Source organism: Felis catus, chromosome C2 (genome assembly GCF_018350175.1).
Source record: "Felis catus isolate Fca126 chromosome C2, F.catus_Fca126_mat1.0, whole genome shotgun sequence".
Taxonomy (NCBI): Eukaryota; Metazoa; Chordata; class Mammalia; order Carnivora; family Felidae; genus Felis; species Felis catus.
The window spans coordinates 145,156,026-145,176,834 of record NC_058376.1 but is presented as its reverse complement, the minus strand read 5'-3'; the positions used below and the strand labels follow the sequence as shown (position 1 = coordinate 145,176,834).

General features: G+C 39.5%; 1 protein-coding gene across 13 annotated transcripts in view; it reads right to left on the bottom strand.

The window, feature by feature from the left end:
• Positions 1 to 20,809, bottom strand: part of RBMS3 (RNA binding motif single stranded interacting protein 3) — a 1,326,374-nt gene that overhangs the window by 481,239 nt on the left and 824,326 nt on the right. The gene's annotated exons all lie outside the window — the stretch shown is intronic.

The following is a 20,809-nucleotide window of genomic DNA, read 5'->3' as shown; positions in this document are numbered from 1 at the left end:
CCATAAATACTTGAATAATGTGTGTTACTGTAGTTGGTATAAATTTTTAGAATATAGAGTACCATATATAACATTTACAAGAAAGATACGTGTGAAATTTATTTGAATTTTTGAAAGTTTAAGAAATGGTTAATATTTCTTAATTACTTGTCCTGATTTGTTTATACTGATTTGCAATAATGATTGTGAAAACAAGCAACAGTGCTTGAGTGTTTGAAGAGAAAGAGAGAGTGAGAGAGCGTGCGTGCCCATGAAGGGAAGGGGAAGGGGCAGGGGTAGGGGCAGGGGCAGGGGAAGGGGCAGGAGAGGAGAGGAGAGGAGAGGAGAGGAGAGGAGAGGAGAGGAGAGGAGAGGAGAGGGAGGGAGGAAGAAGAAAGACACTGAAAATTTAACAGGACGATCATACTTGATATTTCTATGGGGAAGTTCTAGTCACAAATCAGGTAATGTCTTTATGTTAAATCAAAATAATGGTCAATGATTGTTATTTCTTTGAGTGACATTTTGCCAAATAAGAACCAACAGTTAAGAAAGGTGCTAAAACCCTAGGGTTCTAGATGGATGTAGACTTTTAAGTGGAAACTGTGATCCTGTGCACACTGAACACCAATCCCCCAGTTTCCTGGGTGGCACTGATTGGGCTGGGCAAAATTTCAAACCTAGATTCACTGCAAATATCTGAGTTCAGGTCAAGTGCTCCCTGAGTCTGCCACTTAATTCACCTGTCAGCGCAACATACTAGATCTGAAAACAGTGCTCTAAATCCAACTTTAGGACTTGTTTAAAAGGGCTTTGATAGATTTGTACCAACCACAGTAACATACATGATTCAGATGTCAAGATATGGAAGAGGCTGATCACTCAGACCATCCCTGACCTCAAGGAACATTATCAAATGGAATTTTCTTATTTTTTTTTAAATTTTTTAATGCTTACTTATTTTTGAGACAGAGAGAGACAGACAGAGCGTGAGCAGGGGAGGGGCAGAGGGAGAGGGAGACACAGAATCTGAAGCAGGCTCGAGGCTCTGAGCTGTCAGCACAGAGCCTGATACAGGGCCCAAACCCACAAACTGTGACATCATGACCTGAGCCAAAGCCAGACGCTTAACCGACTGAGCCACCCAGGCACCCCTCAAATAGCATTTTCATGATAATTTTACACGTTTAATTTTCATAAGCATTTTATACTTACCCTAGGATTTGTTTTCCACTCAAGTTAGGAGTATGGTTGATGAAAGCAAATAGCGTAATTGTGCCTTTTAGTATTGTGGCTTTGGTGTTACCCAGCGGAGTTCTCATTTAAGTACCTACTTCCCCCATCTTTTTTTTTTTTTTAACTTTCCTACTGGTACCATTTGAGAAACAAGGATGTCAGTCACTGGATCACCTGGCCTTCAAATCCTTCCAGGTCAGCTGGTCAGCAGCAAAAGCTCTCCCTTTGTTCTACAGGTCAAAAAAATGCCCTGCACTTCTCTACAAACAGGTATGATAAAAATGTACTTATTGATACATTTAAAGTATTATTATATGTATTTTATTCCATTTTGGACATCACCTGTTAAGAGGACCCCGGCAACCTAGAGCCCATTAGTAAAATAGTAATCATTATTGTTGAAAAATTTGGAAACCAGGCAAGAGGAAGAATGGTAGACAAATCTACTTAGCATGACCAGAGAGAAGAATAAAAGACGGACAAGCAGGAGGGATGAAAGGGAGAGAATGAGAGAGACAGAAAAACAGAGAAGTGGAGGGAGGGAGGGAGGAAGAGGATGGGATGGGGAATACGTTAGCTCTGTCAAACATCAGAAAGGTCACGTTAGACCTGTTCTGTTTGCTCTAAAGAAAAAAAAGTCTAAGTGTGAAAATTACAAGAAGGCCAAGTTCAGCTGTCCAACAGGTCTTGAGAAAGTGACATGGCTACTGCTGAAACTATTTAAGAGGCTGGTTGGAAAACCTTCCTCAGGACTGGTCAGAAGATGCATTCCTAGTAGTGGGTCTGGGCCAGATCACTGCTTTTCCAACTTTAATTTGCACATGAAACCCACTGGGGGTCTCCTTAAAATGCAGATTCCTTCTAAAAGGTCTGAGGTGGGGCCTAAGAATGAGTATTTCTAACAAGCTCCCAGCTGATGCCCACACCTCTCCTCCCTGGAAGACACTTTGACTAGTGAGGGACCCGATGATCCTTGAGGTGTCGACCCACCGGAAATAGGAGCATTTCCTCAGCCAGGCAGTGAAATAAAGAAACCCACAAGTCAAGAGTTAGCTACACTGCATGCTCAAATTTCATTGATAAAATAACTAAACCGCCCTGTCTTTTTAGCGGCGGAAAATAGCTGGAAAACAACACTTGAGAGATAATAGCATAAGCACTGGGATAATGATACTAAAATGCCCTCAAAGAAAACTGGCAGCCGTTCCTGATTCATACCCAGCATAGACAAGTGTGAGGAGCTTGAAACCAAATGTCACCGCTAATACTGAAATTGGACCCTGCCAGCTAATAGCATGTTCACACAAGCCAGTGTTTAGGGGACAAAGATTGAAGATTGAGGAACTCCTTTGATGAGACAAGGATCAGGATATGTTGTATCATCGAGCCATAGTGGGAGTGGAATTGCACACCAATACACTGAGCTGTTCTGTCTTCCTTTTGACCTTTGGACTCAAGCAAACCCAAAAAGGAAGAGAGAATTGGCATTTTAGTTGCATCTCCTGCTACTTTTAATCAGCTGCAAGATTTTGCTGCCCTTGAGAACACTGCTCCCTATTCTGTGCGAATAGCTTGACCAGGGGCCAGCTGAAAGGCTGTCACTCGGTCAACAGGAAGTGGATGTGGACAAAAGGTCCAAGTTTAGGAATGCCTCTCTGGATTTTATTTTGATATAGAGCCTCGTCCAGCTCCGTCCTTGCGGCCAGAGCCAGAATAAAAATGTGCTCACGGACTAACTGTGGGCTTTTAAAAAATATTTTTTAAAGTCACAGTCCCCAAAACACATACACAAAAACCCAACAAGAGGAAAAACAAGAATGCAAGAAGGGAATATGAATGAATTCCTTAACTAAATGTGCTTGTTAAGTACATTTACAATACATGTTTATTAATATTTTGCTCCCTGAAAGAAATTCATTCTTCAGATATTTTCTTCTACTCTCTGTGGTCACATGAGGCCATTCTGAAGCATTTAAAGGGAACCGCTCATATCTCACCGTCCAAAATGTTTTGTGAAATCAGTGTATACCATGTGCATTTTAAAGGAGCATCACCACCCCTTACTCACTGTAAGGAGCAGCCACGTTTCCTTTATGTCTGTATGCTTTCATGTTGTAAACCACTGAGTTTCACTGAAACCTGTGTAGGCTTTGTGGCTAGACAGAAACAAGTTCAAATCCTCTTTCTGCCACTTGCTGGGTGTGGTCCAGGAGGCTGAGCTCCCGTGTGCTGGAATTGGACGTGATAACAGGGGAAAAGAATACCCTAAACTCTGGGTTGCCCTTCTAGGCTGTGTTGAACATGTGAGTTGTTCCATTTCTATGCAAATAATCCCTCTGTAGGTACTGCCTAGAGGTATTTACTTTTTCTTAACGGGACCTTGATTTTCTAACATGTTGAGTCTTATGAAACAGGTAAGACTAGGTTGTGTGAAGATGGAGATAAAAAACATTCCGAACTGACTACACGCCCAAACTAGATGAAATAACTCATGACCTTAAACTTTCCTCAAAGAGATCAACACGAGGTATATTTGGTAAGTACACAAGGTTGGCTGCATCAGCCTTATGTATCTGGGTTGTTAGAAGGTTCTGGGGCTAGCCTATCTGGACTTAAGTTCTGATTCTGTCACTTCTGATTGTTGCTTATCTCGCTTAGACTCTGGCTCAGTCCTTTACTGATTGTGTGCCTCTCCTCACCTCATCAAATGAGTTTCCTCATCTGAAACGTGGGGATAATAGCACTAGTGTTACAGTGAGGATAAATGAATTAATCTACAGAAGGAGCTGAGAATGGGGCTCAGAACAAAGCAAGAGTCCCACATTTTTTTATTCCATTAAAAACAGCAAAGAAATTTGTCAGCACAGGTTTACACATCATGGACTCAATATTCTGGCACTTCAGTTCAATAAGGAAGCTTAAAACCATGAAGAGGGAGATTGTTCATAGGAATGCAAGCTTGCTGAGGGCTGGAGCTCTGGCTAGACAGATTACTGCTGTATTTCCAGAGCCTAGCACATGCCGGACTCAGGGCAGGAGACCACTATGAAGAAGTGAACGAGCAGAGATCCAGGAGCTATGTTTTTCTGACTTCCAAAGAGGGAAAAGACCAATCAAAGCTCGAATTTTCAGATTCTGACAAATAAGTAACAAGAAACAATAAGAAAGAAATATACTAAAAAATACCGGAAAGGCATAGGATTACAACATCTACCTATGAATTAGGCACTATTCTAGCTTCTGAGGCTGCTACAGTGAACAATTTTGGCATCATGTAGCTATCTGCTAGTTGCAAAGACAAAAAATTGATATGTGCTACTTGAAACAATTTAAAATATTAAGTACAACAAAATAAAATAGAATGCCAATGTTACGAAAATAATAAAGTGGGGTAAGAGTGAGAAAGTGACAGACTGTTATGTTAGATAATAATGTGACGGGATGGCCTCTTGAAGACATGACATTTGAGCAGAGACCTGAACATAGTCAGGAGAGACCCCAGAGCCTCCCTGGGGAAAGTGCACTGCAGGCAGACGAAACAGTTAAGATTAGTTTTGAAATGAACCTTGACCTTAGCAGGTAATACATTGTGATTCCTTCCCAATTTAGAGGTCTATGATGTAAGATTCTTTAACCTCACTGAACAAAATTAAACACCAATGAGTTCTGATGGAAATACAAAAGGACAGAGTACATGCATTTTGCAATCACAAAGAAATTAGCACTTAGTGTGTTTTGCTGAGAAATAACAATAAAGCATAATATACCGTTCATGTTACTCTGTGCATAGTACGTACATATTCTCTGAACTGGAGGAACTAATCCTCCCAGAAGTGTTTACCAAATTAAACTACTACTTTGACCGACATAAAGATATACTCTAGTTTTTCTCGGCTTAGGTTGCCTAAGTTTGTTTTGCATAAATCTTTACAACTTTTATTCAGCCTTCTGTGCTAATGGTATTTATTTGCCTCCTTGGAAATATCTTCTGCAAGATAAAGCAGATAAAAATTAGGATTTCCCTAGGTATGGAAAATCAGTACTGTCCAACGGAAACACAGTTCATGCCACAAATGTAATTTAAAAATTTCTGGCAGCCACATTAAGAACTGTAAAAGAAACAGGTGAAATTACTTTGATATATTTTCTTTAAACCAATTTATCCAAAATATTATCATTTTAACATGTAGTTAATATTAAAATTGTTAATGAGATGTTTTGCATTATTTTTTATTACAAAACCTGGTGTGCATTTTATACTCACATCTATTTTATACTCCCATATTTCAAGCACTCAGAAGATATACTTAACTTAAGGCTACTTCACTAGGTCTATATCATGACTAGGTGGCCACAGAATGAAAGTGTCATCTTATTGGGACTAGGTGGCCAAATTTAGGGGGGAAAATAAAGGTTGTCCAGTTAAGTTTAGATTTCAGGTAAGCCATAAAGAATAATTATATTGAACATTTTTATACTAAAAAACACTTACACGGAGCATACTTGTACTAAAAATCTATGTTATTCATTTGAAGTTTGAATTTAATCGGAGCGCTTGTGTTTTATCTGGTAACTCTAATCAGAACAGAAAGGTAAAGATTTTGACCACAAACTCAATAAATCACAGAAAAAGTTATCCTGAGATAAAAACAACGACCATACTTTACAATGCCATTGTAAAACTTCCATTATAATATCAATACAGCAATTTGAACGTATTTTGGAGGAAAAATTTGGGTGCCAGTTTGAGATTTCAGCCGTCCAAGCTACCCTATCTGATCTAGTTGACAGGAAGTTTGAGAGCAAAGGAGGAAATCGGCAGATAGGATTCAAGCAGCCAAAAAACAGCCAGCCTGACAGTCGAACCAGACTGGAGTTCTGTTGATTCACACGCTCATCGGAGGAGAATGACAGAGTACTGAGTCATTTTCAAACTGTGGCCCTTACCTAAGGGGTGACAGAAGTTCTTGAGGGGCTGGGAAGCAAGAGGCATATAGATTCTTCACCAAGTCTTCAAATTATGGTACTCCATTTTTATTTGTTTCAGATACATGTTCATCTAATATTTTATTATATAAAAAGGTTAAAAAATCAATAGTTTCTAAGAACATTCCTCAATTTCAGAATTCTATCGTGGTGCTTAGATTAAACATGTATACGCGCTTTCAAATTATTTATGTGGCACAAACACAGTAACAATAGTGTTCGTGGTCACCTAGGTGGCTCAGTTCGTTGAATACCTGACTTCGGCTCGGGTCATGATCTTGTGGTTCGAGCCCTGCATGGGGCTCTGTGCTGACAGCTCAGAGCCTGGAGCCTGCTTCAGATTCTGTGTCTCCTTCTCTCTCTGGCCCTCCCCTGCTCACACTTTGTCTCACTCTGTTTCTCAAAAATAAATAAATGTAAAAAAATTTTTTTTTAAATAAAAAAAAAGTAACATTAGTGTTCATAGCAAATCAAAGAAAAAGTTCTCATCGTCCTACGGCCCACTCAAATTAGAATAGTTTCCTTTTTGTTGTCTTCCTCCAGTCTCTTTCCTTGTGCATGTAAGTATCATCATTGCAGAAATGCATTTATTCTCATTTTTTACTTAATATTATATCATGAGAATTTTCCCAAGATGCAAATGTCCTCACCATCATTACGGTATGCTAGTATTCCATTCCATAAAAAAAATTTTCCTTTAAATTTCTTTTTTGGGGAGGCTGCTTCCCAGTATTCACTTATGACTTTCACATCTACACATTTGAAAAAAAACACAAAAAAATCTGTGTATTTTTGCCTACTCAACATCTTTTCTCTGACACTAGATCTCTGAAATTCAACAGCCCTCAATGCAAAACTGGGGAGCCTTTCTAATATTGTTCTTCTCTTTGTTCCTTTTGCTTCAAAACGAGTGAGCCAAGACAGGTGTCCAGGACAGAAACCTGGAGGTCATTCTAGACTCCCACTTCTCTACCTTCCTATCCTCTACCCATCCTTGCCATCACCGGACTTGGTCAAACTTACCTCACACTTCTTGAATCTCTTAAATCTTCTTTATTCACATAGCCCCTCCCTGATTCCGCCCTCATCATTTCTCACATATACTAATACTTCTTCTCTTGGATTAGTTTCTGTTCCAAGATTTGTCCCCAGCAGTGTAAAGGCCAAGGTAAAATATCTGTGGGGCCTTGCAACATATGGACAAATTGCTTCCTAGAGGAATTGTACCAATTTACATTGCAACTATCAATGGGAGGTGTGACAATTTTATTGAAACGCAGTCAGTTCAGGCTATTATTTGGCGGGGGGGAGGGTGGGGGGACACAGACATATATGTAAGCCCACTGTTCCCTTCCCATCTCTGTACTGCAGTCCCTCAGCAGCCTTGCTAACATAGGTATCGCTATCATTTTCCATTTGTTATCTGCTGTTTTTGTGAACATAATAAAATCTTTACAGGAAAACTGAATATTTGTCGAGACACAATTAAAATGTCATCTTTCCCACCTTATCATACACAGTGGATAAGTGGACTCCAGCCTTCAACAAATTGCAAACTGTGAACAAGCTTACCAAATCTTACCAATTTTGAAAGATGAACAAACACAAGTGTTGAAGTGTGTCGACAAGATGAAAATGGTCACTTAAATTTAGACATTTCCCACCAGGGTGAAAAGAGAGTTGCTAATTTACCCTGAAAACTATAAATGTTTTCATATCTTCTTCTGTTAAGGATGCATCTTTAATAACGGCCTTCTTCTACTATGGAAGAGGTCAAGAAGAGATATCTGTACACATTTATTAACAATGGAACCCTTTCGTGTTTTTCCTGAGGCATTTTCATTATTTGTATGTGTTCATGTATGGAACTGGCTAATGTATAGCCTAAACTAAGGAATGGACACAGCAGTTAGACAGTCTAGGAGATCTATGACATCAGCCCAATACCACGACGACAACTCATAAAAGAGTTGTTCTGTTTTTAAAATTCACTTCTAAGTGGCAGTGGGTCCACATAGGAAACCTGGATATGTCCTTAGTATTTCTCCAAAATGAACCACAAGGAATCTGCCTGAGTCCTTGAGAGTGTTGGAGCCAGCCTCACCCAATGGTCTATGCCTGGTAAGTGTCAGATGCATAATGGTCATCAAATATACACTTGTGGGTGCATGAATGAAAGCCCTGTTCTCAGAGAGAGAAGAGAGGCAAGCACTATTTTTAAAATGTAGGCACTGCAACGTACTGTTACTAATGTACAACAGGCTTTTTTCCTACCCTTTTACTTACTCCCAGATGCTCTGTAAGTTACAGTTTTGCAAAAGCTACAAGAATGGATATTTAAAACAAAACAAAACAAAACAAAACAAAACAAAACTAGGCCATGTACAAGGATTCTGAGAAACGAGAACTAAAGCATAAGATTCAATGTTTTCACTGAGAGCTTTACTCATGGTATGTGTCAATGTTCCCTTGAGGTGTCTTATCCTCAAATACCATTTTTGGTTTTTAGTAGATTTTAGAAGTGCTCTGACTTCTGTGTAACCTCTTCTCTTAATGCAGCTGGTCCCAGCAAGAATATGAAATCAACATACACACAAAGGTAAGAAGTACATGTGTCAGTATGTTCAGTTTTTCAACAACTACTGAACATGAACAGTGATCTAATTGCTAACCCGGTGTCTTCTCTGTAGTCTTGAGTCTTGTTAAGTTACTTAACACCATCAACTGTTTCTTTTTAAAAATGCTACCCCTTTACCTTTTAGGACGTCCTGCCCTGTCCAGTCTTCTGGGTTTTCTGCTTGCCCTTAAACACTCCCTCTCCTTAGTCTTCTGCAATGTGCCACCCCATATTTTTTCCTTCAGTGATTTAACCAGCTTCTGTGGTTTAGATGATCCTGACCCTCATATTATCATCTTCTGACCTTTAGGTCTATTATACCAACTTAGCATTTTTTTTTACAGGATGTCCTAATGGTATGCCAAACTCAGTATATCCTGAATCAGATGCATTATTTTGTCCATCAAAATGACTTGCCTTTATTCCCCATCTCATTTAAAACCACCATCAGCGACCCAATTGCCAAAGTCGAAAACTACAGTCTTCATTGATCCCTGCCCTCTCCCAGCCCACCTCATCTGATTGGTGCCCAGGTCTTCCCGATTCTCATTTTTAACCTGTGTGTCCACTTTACCTTTTCTACTCGCAAAGCCCTCTGTCCATGTCCTCTTAAACTCTCATACAGACAGCTGCAATATCTACTTTGACAGAATTCTCTTCCTACCAGCACTCTATTTTAGTAATGGTTGGCAATGTGCCCAGCTATGAAAACTGCAATTTCCAGCCTCACCTGAGTATCATGAACTCATGACTGTGTTACAGTTTAGGGCCAATGATATATAAGTGGAACACTCTTGAACAAGGCCACATTCAACTACCACTCGTCTTTTGCCCCTTAGCCTCCTTGCATTCTTCCTGCCTGGAATGCAAATGTAACGTTATCTTGGAGCAGCCATCTGAAACCACAGGCAGAAGAAGGCATGAAGATAAAAGGCACACACTAAGGACAGGTGAGCTCTAAGTCCCTAAATGATGGAGTTGCCATATTGGCTTAACTACCTCCCTTCAGTCTCTGTATGCTACAAGGAAAAATACTTTCAGTCACTGCTCAGCATTTTTAGCTGTTATGCTAACAGAGGAATGCAAAGTAAAGGGTTCATCCTCTTCGCCCACATCGCTTTCCTACTCCTCTGTCATTCCCAATTTCCCGTGATAGAATTGACTTTTCAAAACATAGCTCCGACTGCATTATTCTCGTCTGCCTATGAATCTCTCCTGGATTCCCATTGGCTTTGGAATATGCTCTTTACTCTGGCTTTTATTCAAGAAACTTCACAATAACACCTGAGCTTGCATTTCAGGCTGTATGGCTTACTGTTCCCATACACGCAGGCCCTGTACTTTTAAGCCATCAGAAAATGCCATGCATGTCTATAGCTTTCTGCCTCTGTCATGCCCTCTCCTCTTCTAGGTAAATCTTTTTTTCTTGCCATCTCTGCTACATAAAGTTCCATTCATCCTTTAGAGTCAAGCTTAAGTATCACCTCCTCTCTGAAACATTCCTCTGTGCTTTTTCCAAACTTAACAGTTAAAAGCATACATTGTGGCACTACATGACACAGGCTCTGTAAGTTAGAGACTGAATGATCTCAAGGGGTATCCTCATCTGTGAAATGCCAGTAACCTTGACACCTACCTCACAGAGTCGCTGGGAGGGTTAAACGAGTTAAGACATGTGGAGTCATTAGAAGAAGATTTGACATGCATAAAGTGCTCACTTGTCATTCGATATTAATATTAGATATTAAGCTCATGGTATCTTTCAGTTATATGTATAAAAATAAGGTTTTAGTTTATATATATATATATATATAATACTACATATAAAGGCAATAGTGTATATGAAAGCAAATATATATTTACATATTATATATAAAATCAAATATAGTTTTAGTATGTGTGTGTGTGTGGAGACACACACACACACACACACACACACACACACACACACACACCCCCCTTCCCTATTTCTTATCCCTAGTGCCAAACATGGGTTCTATCAAAAATAGGTATTTGACGAATGTTGGATCAAATCAAATTACTGTACAGTGAACAAGTATTATGCATAAATCCCATTCGGTGTAAACTTCAGGACACTAAGGTTCGTGTTAATGTGCTGTATATGCTAAATTAGAAGACTATTACGCACTCCCATCAAATCCAAGACTTCTGAAAAGAAAACCAGGAAGATAGAGGAGCAACCACCTCCACAAAACTATGAGTGACTTTAGGTTGGTATAGAATCAAGTTAATCACAGCAACAGAGCCTCCAGCTTGCAGGACTTCCCACAAAGCAGATACGATACAGGGAAAAACATTTGTAGTAGAACACAGAATTGTGTCTATTCCTACTCTTTCAACAGTTTTTAATTCAGAGAACAATCCTGGAATTTTTCAAGAGTGTGATAATCACTCTCCTCCCTATCGTGTGTACCCCACCACTATGACGTGCTGCCATTCTTGCCTGCTTCATTCAATCATTTAGCGCTTCCAGACATGGCGGGCACCATGTTAGGCACCAGAAATACACAGATGAATAAAATCCTAAAGGCTAAGGAAGGTAGCTGAGGGCATATAACATTTTAGAATGATGAATACCATTCTTTTCCCCCCAGGGAAAGAGCATGATTGTGTCAAAGAAAGTTACAGGTGTTGGATTTTGAAGCCACATCCAAGCATTTTATTTTTCTCAAATATGGAAAAGCAAGGAAAGAAGAAAAGTGTGGAATGAAATTAGGAAAGGAAGAAAGCATTTTTATACACTTGACTGTGAGATTTTATTTCAAATGGAAGGCAATGAAAAGGGGAAAACAAGTGGTGTCACAAAGAGAAGTTTTACAGGCACCCTGCACTCTTCTCTCACAAACTCCGTCTCCTTCTCCCAAGAGAAAAGGAAGAAAAATATATAGAAGTTACTAGAAGAACCAAAGAAATCCTGGCAGGGTAATTAATGAATGCCAGGTCAGTCACCCATGTGAAAAAATAAAATGTGGCAAGAAATCATGGCTTTGTCAAGAACTTTGAGGTTTTTAGACTGGAAGCAATTTGTACAATGACTATTTTGACCATACAACTTCCTAATCTCAGTTCCCATAAAGTCTGGGTGGGGGCCAACTGGAATGGTTCGTCTCAGCTGCACAGATATCGTCCACAGAGGAAATAAAAGGATTTTAAACATTGGAGTCATTTCCTTTGGTTCTTAGCTCTTTGAGGGAAAAAAAAATCCTTTCGGTCAGTGATATCTCCAGCTCAATTCCTGCAGCCTAGCTTAGAAAAATAAGAAAATCTGTTCCCTGAAACACTTTCCAATCAGACAAGTACAGGTCTCAACTCAAAACATTTAAGTTCAATAAAAGACTTTGCTTTGCCAGAGGGTTCTAGGAAGACTAACGCCTTTTTAAGGTTCAGACTGCTCTCTAATGAGTTACATAAAAATCCGCAACCAGTGTAAATGTCAAATGTGAAAGGATGTGTTCAGGAGAGAGACCTGTATAATCAAATCTCGAGTCGCTCCTTTGGAACTGCTGCTGAGGGGTCTCGGTGAAAATAATAGGGCCCATTTATGACACACAGCACAAATGGTAATAGCAAGTTACCTCTCAAGTGGAACCTTAGCAGCTTTGGAATGGTTACCTGAATGTGTTGAGAGCAGAAAAGCAGCACTTTCCAAATATATCCTCCAGCTAAGGACTTTTGGAACTGCTGCAAAGATTATAAAGAAAAGATGGATTGTCAGAATACTCCTCTGCTCATGTATGTGTGTGTGTGTGTGTGTGTGTGTGTGTGTGTGTGTGTGTGTGAATATATACACACACATATGTATTCTAAATGCCAAAGCTGGAGACCCAGCACCCACAATATGGCTCACATGCCACAGAATTTGAAATATTAGACGGTGTTTGTCCAAGATCAATCTACAAGGAACAGGAAGTATTCTAGCTGTCCCCACCACTGCTTTTGTTTGGTTTACTTTGTTCTTGTTTTTATTTTCCTGGCAAGGTCCTTGGTATTAATTCTCAACTCTTTGGATCAGTTTCTTGGTGAAAAGGGACTTTACAGCAGCCTGGGACAAATATAAGTGGAAACGTAAATAAATAGAAGTATATCTATATCTTGAGATCAAATCTTCAAGTTTTAAGACTGTTGAGGTTACTTATTCCAGGAATATTTGTGGAGAGGCTTACAGATTTTAATGATTAAATTTAAGAAGGACTCATGCATTATTACAGTCTCTAGATAATGATTTAATTCCAACTGCAATGCCAGGTGAATCAAAATTCTTCTTATTACAACCCACCACATACTGCAGCTAAAGAATAAATTGCTTTTATCAACCCTTCTCAAATGCTCATATCCCAAACTTGGACATATGTGGTACATTTATTTATTAACCAGCGTAATAGAACAATGGCAAAGCAGTCCTCCACTTCTTAAATAATCCTGAGGACTATCTGTGGAGAGATAGGGAAGACAATCCTTCCATGAGGTGGATTTTCCCATTTTCTTCTTTCTCTTGCCTTTTATTTTTAATCAATCTGAATGAACAGTTACAAATTATATGAAAAGGGAAGGCTTTGCTAACTCTATCAGAAACATCCAATGTTTCTGAAACCAAAAAAAAAAAAAAAAAAAAAAGAAAAAAGAAAAATATTACTACCATAACATAAGAATTTTAATTGCGTATAAATTTAAACCAAATGTTACTGGAAAAGTTCACCTTTTACTTTCCAACTTCTGCTCTCCAAGGAATTCCAAACTCAGGAGCACAGTGTCAGCAAAGTGACTCTGAACATGAACAGATATGAAATTTCTGTTTTCAGTTAGTCTTGTGACACATGTGTTTTTATTCTTTCTTAAGACACAGTGGGACCCCTCAACTTTTAAGTCATAATATGAAAATCCCATTTTGTTATTATTCTTATAAATGGTGAAATGATTGAGCAATATTCTCCAAGTAAGGGCAAACTGGGTGTTATTCTTTATATATGATGGTCTTATGAGCAGGGCCCATAATTTCTACTTTTTTTTGCCTACCGATTCAAACTCTTTTCCATGTTTCCCTTTATAACCAACAGCAGACATTAGCAAAGTGTTGGGCTAAATATAGTGTCAAAGTCTTTTGACATGGGATAGTCAGTAGACCAAACACAGAGACTCACAGAGGCACCAGTTCTCAGTAAAAACTGTTTTTCACATACGCCATAACACTAAATATGACAGTCACGCAAAATACCCAAGCACAGAACTAATTTTCTGCTGTCTTCTGTTCACACACAACAATGCATTATTTGAATCACTGTTAAATTTGACAGTCAAACTTATTTTTAGAAACCAATTTTTGACTTTAATCAACTCTCTGTCTCTCTTGAAAGACTTTCTCCTTTGTCATTAACCAAAAGGAACCTCTAATTTTTTTCCTAATAAAATGTTTATGAAATACATAGAATAAATCCTGGAACATAGTGGGAGCTCAGTGTCTCGTGGTTCTAAACAACAAGAGAAATGCATGGTGTCTGCTAATAATTTTTCAGGAAAGAATACAGAGGGTGTTCTGGGGTGAGGGGATGGATTGAGTAAAGACCCCTGGGTGGTGTAAGCATGATATATTGGAGAGAAAGTCACTGACCTGCTTGGCATTAAAGGTAACTGTTGAAACAAAATCAACAATACTCTGGGTTGATCCATATTATGGAGGTTCTTTAAACCCATACTGAGGAATTCAGACTTAATAGAGAATGGAATAACAAGTCACAGACAGGTTTGAACCAGGTAAGGGACGTGATTAAGCACTGCTGAAAAAAGGCGATGAATCTGCCAGAGTACCGAGTCCAAATGTTCTTACCAAGAGCTCCTGCTTACTGCAGCTGTTTGATAAATGGCTACAATTTGTCCCAGTTTCTAATCACAACCCAAATCACATACATGATGCTTTCTTGGGACTACATCCATGTAGTGAGAACCTAAGATGTGGTTAAGCCATTCGTTATTTTATTCTTCCAGACATTCCCTGGATAACTATTTCAGGTTTCAAGCATGTGCTAAGCATAAGTGAACCAGGAATGAACAAGATACAGTCTTTAATTGTTTTCCTTTTTTTTTTTTTTAATTTTTTTTTCAACTTTTTTTTTTTTTTTATTTATTTTTGGGATAGAGAGAGACAGAGCATGAATGGGGGAGGGGCAGAGAGAGAGGGAGACACAGAATCAGAAGCAGGCTCCAGGCTCCGAGCCATCAGCCCAGAGCCTGATGCGGGGCTCGAACTCACGGACCGTGAGATCGTGACCTGGCTGAAGTCGGACGCTTAACCGACTGCGCCACCCAGGCGCCCCATGTTTTCCCTTTTTTTTTAAGAGAGAAAGAGCACAGGCACCCACAAGAGTGGGGGGAGGGGGAGAATCCCAAGCAAGCTCCACACTCATCTCACGACCATGAGATCGTGACCTAAGTCAAAATCAAGAGTCAGATGCTTAATTGACTGAACCACCCAGGCACCCCTTTATTTTTTTTCCCTGAAGAAGTATATAATTTTTTTAAAATGTTTATTTCTCAGGGGAGGGGGGGCATGGGGCAGAGAGAGGGACACAGAATCCGAAGCAGGCTCTAGGCTCCAGGCCATCAGCACAGAGCCCAACGAGGGGCTTGAACCCCCCAACTGCAAGATCATGACCTGAGACAGAGTCGGATGCTTAACTGACTGAGCCACCCAGGCACCCCAGGAAGTATATAATTCTTGCTCTTGATAGGCCCATGACCTAAAAGGAACATGAAAAAGAAAAATCACTGGTCATATCCAGTTTGTTAAGTGCTGGCTGGAATGTTTTGGAGAACAAAAAGTGTTATTAAGGGATATGGAGAAAGAATACTTGAGTCAGCTTGGGCAGGGGTGGGGGCAGGAAGACGGCTCTGAAGACTAAGTGTTTATCAGCTCAGTCTTACAAGTCAAGGAAGAGCACAGAAATGGCACAGGAGAAGGAGGACATACGAGACATTAAGTGGCCAGGCTCTAGAACAAAGCAAACCTGAATTCATATCCCCTATTTGCTATTTTATAGTTGTGGGGACTGAGACAACTTTCTCGTCTCTCATGTCTATAAAATGGGGAGATAATTATAACAGTTTGAAATAACACTGCCATAATGCTTCTAAAGCTCTTAGCATAATTTCTGCACATGTACGTGCTCAATAAATGCCAGGCTGTATTATTAGATGGGGGAGGGGTGGTGGTAGAGGATGTTTCAAGCAAAGGGAATAGGTGCCTCAGTGCCTTTACATGGGGCATGTAAACCGGTACGGCTGGACATGTAGAAAGAGGTGAGAATTGACCGGGGCCATCAGTGTGGCCACATGGGTTGGTCACTGTACATCTACAGGAGTTCTGCCCACAAGGACTACAATGTGAATGTTCCAGCAGTCCCAGAGTTGTACAGGGCTCACATCATCCAAAAACCATACTAGCCTTTGTGTTAGAGACTAGAGGACAGGCCAGATCATAAAAGGCCTTTATTCTATGATAAGTAATTAGAAGTTTTGTCAGTTTGTCATCTCATTGCAAATGATTCAGACCTCAAAATTGACACACGTGACTGAATTTTAGTGAAGATGTACATCTTTAAGTTTTCTCATTTTTAAATAAATGAGTGTTTTTTTCTTTTGCATTTCAATACTGTTAAATTATGCTCACACTGCTCATTTTTGTAGACAGCACAATTCCTCTTTATATATGGGGATTCAGAAATCAATATATAATCATATATAATCTATAATCATAGTTCCATGATTCCTTCAAGTCCTTAGCTTTCTGAATGCACTGTTTTTATAGAATTCTGTTCAGATATTTAATACAATTTTGTAGTTTACTTTTATTTATTGATTGATTTTGTTATCCTTTAATGGATTAATTGAGAAATACTAACTAGCCCTTATGATTTGCTAGGCTTTGGTTTTGTAGATATAGTGAAGTATGTTTACTCCCTTGAGAAAGTCACAGTCCAGAGAAGACATAAATGCACCAATAATTATATCTATCAAGCAAAAATATCTTCAGTAGTGGTCAGACATCATGTTTTGACCTAATTGTTACCAGAGCATACATAGATTTTTCTACTTTTCTTTTTCCCAATTAACATCATACTGCACGCTCAAAATAGTATTTCTTTGATAAAAAAAATGATACGATTAAGTTTGTTTGCTCAAAGGGTTGGGAAGGTTAGTGACTCTTGAAATGTAGTCATAAAAAAAAACACACGTTTGCTTTTAAATGAATCTAATAAAAAAGAGGCATCTCCACTGCCCCTCTAAATTAATTTTTTTTCTTGGTTGAATTCTCATGGGCAAATGATCAATAATTTCACCAATTATCAATAACTTCCACTTTGTTTGGGTTCGTGTTCTATGGCTTAAAAAGATCCTAAGGTTCTGTGCACTTTAAGTGGGCTTCTGCTCCCTGAACCAAGGACACAGTAAGTCTTAGTGACGCACATATTACCCAGGAGGTCATTTTTTTCCCTGCTGGCTGGGACAGCGCCGACGTATGTGTGGCCTGGATAAAACATCAGTCTAGTTTCTGGCTAAAGAGAGGGAAGCATTTCCTCTCTAAACTTAGAGACCAAGTTTGTACTTCTGGAGTGTATCTGAAGGTCATAGCCTCTGTGTTTCCACATGTGTGCAGTCGGCTAATGAGGGCTGGGAATTCTGAACACAACCATCTACAAATTGTTTAGAGAACAAAGCCCAGATGAAACCATTTGCCACACACAGAGCTTCAGGTAACGTTTTGCCTCTTGAGTTAAATCTCAATGAGAAAGCTTTACGTGTCTTTCCCATTGTTTGTCCAAAAAATTCAAGGAGCTGGCAATGTCAAAGCAAGTAGTAACCATGGAGGAACATGGATGCCAAGCCCTAAAGGATGTTCTAGTTTCCACTGCATAAGGAATTCATAGCCGCCTACTGATAACAAACTTCAGATTGAAAAGAAATCCAACAAAACATACTCGTGTCCTAAGGGTCACTTGATTTTGATTACAAATATAAAATGGCTGCCTTGCTGTTACACTACATCCTACAAAAATCCCATCAATGAAAACAGACCAAATGCAGATGACGCTGCTGGAGAAGTAAAATAATTCTCTCAATGGTCCCAGTAATGAGGACTTAGTCGTAAGATCAGCATCTGGAAGTAGAACATCACGCCTGAGACACATAATTCTCAGGGACTAGGCAAGAAAGAAATGGGAGTCAGAGTCTAAACATTGTAACAATTCCAAGTCAACACTTGGGCAAGGGATTCTAGAGTGAAGTCAAGGGAGTAAAGCATGTGCCTAAATAGTGCTGTTCATGAAACTAAACACAGATGCTTCAAGTTTCTTTAAAACACAAGGGAATGAAAGAGCAGGCAACCTTTGGGTTGGAGTCAGAAGCTTTAAGGCAACTTGGGACAATAGAAAACTATGTGGCTGGGGGAAGAACCTTTTGAGAAAAACCAGACTGAAAGAGGAAAAACTGACACAGGCATGTGTGTGTTTTGCAGCAAGATCTGGTTTGTGGATAAATGCAAAACATTCAAAGCCTTTTTGATCAACCTTTTAGAATCCAAATAAGAAATTAGTTGTTTGTCCCTGGGTTCATCCATCAAGGAGATAATGACCCCAAAACACTGTCCACAGCTAAGTGCAAACTATTTAAAGGAAAGAGGGGAGGCTGCGTAAGTAATTGGGATGGAGTAGCCTCTTCAGAGGTCTTAACCTTATCCTCATGAGCAAACACAGGAGGCAAGCCAAACAGAACTTAAATATGATGAAAGAGAGCATTTGCTGTGAAACTCTACCACACAGGCTCCTCAAGGAAGCACACGGCTCATTCTGAACCCCGCGAGGAAGGGGGATTATCAACCACACTTTGTCTTCCTACCACCGCCCATGATCCTGTGATCTTTTCCCACTTAAAACTGATTAAACTGCTGCTCACTTGAAAGTTAACACAGGTAAAAAGGCTAGACATTTGTCAATATAACTTAAGTGCAAAATTGAAGTTAACAGAAAGCCATACTCAAAATAAAAAAAAAAAAAATGGAATGAAAAAAAAGATCAAACTATTTTCAAAAGACACCCGTGCTTTCAAGGCATGGTCTGCACACTCTTTTATAGCTATTGTTAGTAAGTGACAAAACAGAGCAAGAGCCCCCAGTCAATACTGTTTACAGTGGGATCGAACTGGATGGGTAAAAGGTGTTGTGTGTTTTGTTTTCGTTTTTTTTCAAACTGTCCACCTTTACACGAAATCAAAACATTGTCCCTGTGTCTACCTGTCATTGATAACATCCAGGACCATGTACTGGAGTCTTACTTAAGGGGATTATTTTAAAGTAGGGAGAGCAAATAATGGAGGGCTAGACTTTGACCAACTTGTATTTCGAGGCTGTAGAACGTTGGGAAAGTTCTTCAGTATCTCCAGGTGTGCTTTCTCATCAGCTCAACGGGCACAGCAATAATTCTTGGAGTTATTTGATACCCATGCAAGGAGGCATAAGCTGTTGAAAGTTGAAGAATGTGCATGCCTTCAGGGGCCCCAACAGGCACATGAGTGAGTGAGGGGAGCTGGTTTTAAGACAATTAACAGTGCTTTAGCTTCTACTAAATGTAAGAAAGGATTCACATCTAAATATTCTTAAGCAGCGTCATAGCTAAACATTCCTTTAGACAAATTTACTCTTTCAATGAATGATAGGAATGTTCAAAGAGACTTACAGACTCCAGCATGCTCAACTACCATTTGACCCAGTCTGAGTTGCACAGCATATTAGTATACATAGATCTTCTGCCCCCATAACCACTGCTTACCATATTTCTGAGGACCCTAAAGCTCGTCATCAACTCATCCCCCCAGCTCACTGTGGTAAGTAAGCAGGTCTTTTCTCCTGGGCAAACAAATCAAAGACACCATTCCTGACCCTTACTTTTAGAATGCTTTTTTTTTGCTTTGTTTTGCTTTGTCTTGGTTCTTTGGTGTGTTTATTTGGTTCAATGATTGATTGGTTGGTCACTAGGTTGGTGGGAAATAGGTTGAGGAGTTTACTTCCATTGCTTAAGGGAATTCAGATGGGAAAGATTAAAAAGTGGCCAAAGGCTGATAGGCCTGATAGCCTTTGATGCTACAAAAGACTACAGTGTAACAGAGGTACTAAAAGGCTTCCTCCCCAGAATGATAAACTATGTTCTGGTTTTCCACAGGTATGTATTTCTCCCAGCTCATGTACCACACTGGTTTTTTTATTGTCTACAAAAGGTCCCTTGTAAACTGAAATCACCTTATCTGGAAAGCTATACTCTGTATACTTTAAAGAAAATTTCCTTAACAAGAACAGGGTGGAAGAATTGGCTCTTGTCTAGAAACTTGGGGAAGACATAGAAGAATGATAGGCTGAACGAAATGACATGGAATATAAATAAGATATATCCAGTTGTAATACGGGTGCCTGGGTGGCTCAGTTGGTTCAACAACTGACTCTCGATCTCAGCTCAGAGATCTTGTGAGTTTGAGTCCAACATCAGGCTCTGTGCTGATGGCATGAAGCCTGCTTGGGATTCCGTTTCTCCTTCTCTCTGTTCCTTCCCTGCTTGTGCGCTCACTTGCTCTCGCTCTCTCTCTCTCTCTCTCTCTCTCTCTCTCATAATAAATAAATAAACGTTAAAAAATATTTAGTTGTATTAATAGTTGACATGAATAGTTCACAATTGGTGGCAATACAATGATGCAAAGTATAAATGTTATTTTTTACACAGATTTCAAGTCTACACATACTTTATCAATGCTTGAACTTGATATCAAACCTTTTATTTGATAACTGCATATGCAAAGCTAACTCAGTATGACTTGTCTTACATTATCCTCCCACAGTAGAGAAAAACCACAAAGAACCTGACCACTATCTAAAGCATAACAGCTTCCCTAGGACTTCTTTGGTTTATGTAACATAGTGGAGGCTTAGTTACATAC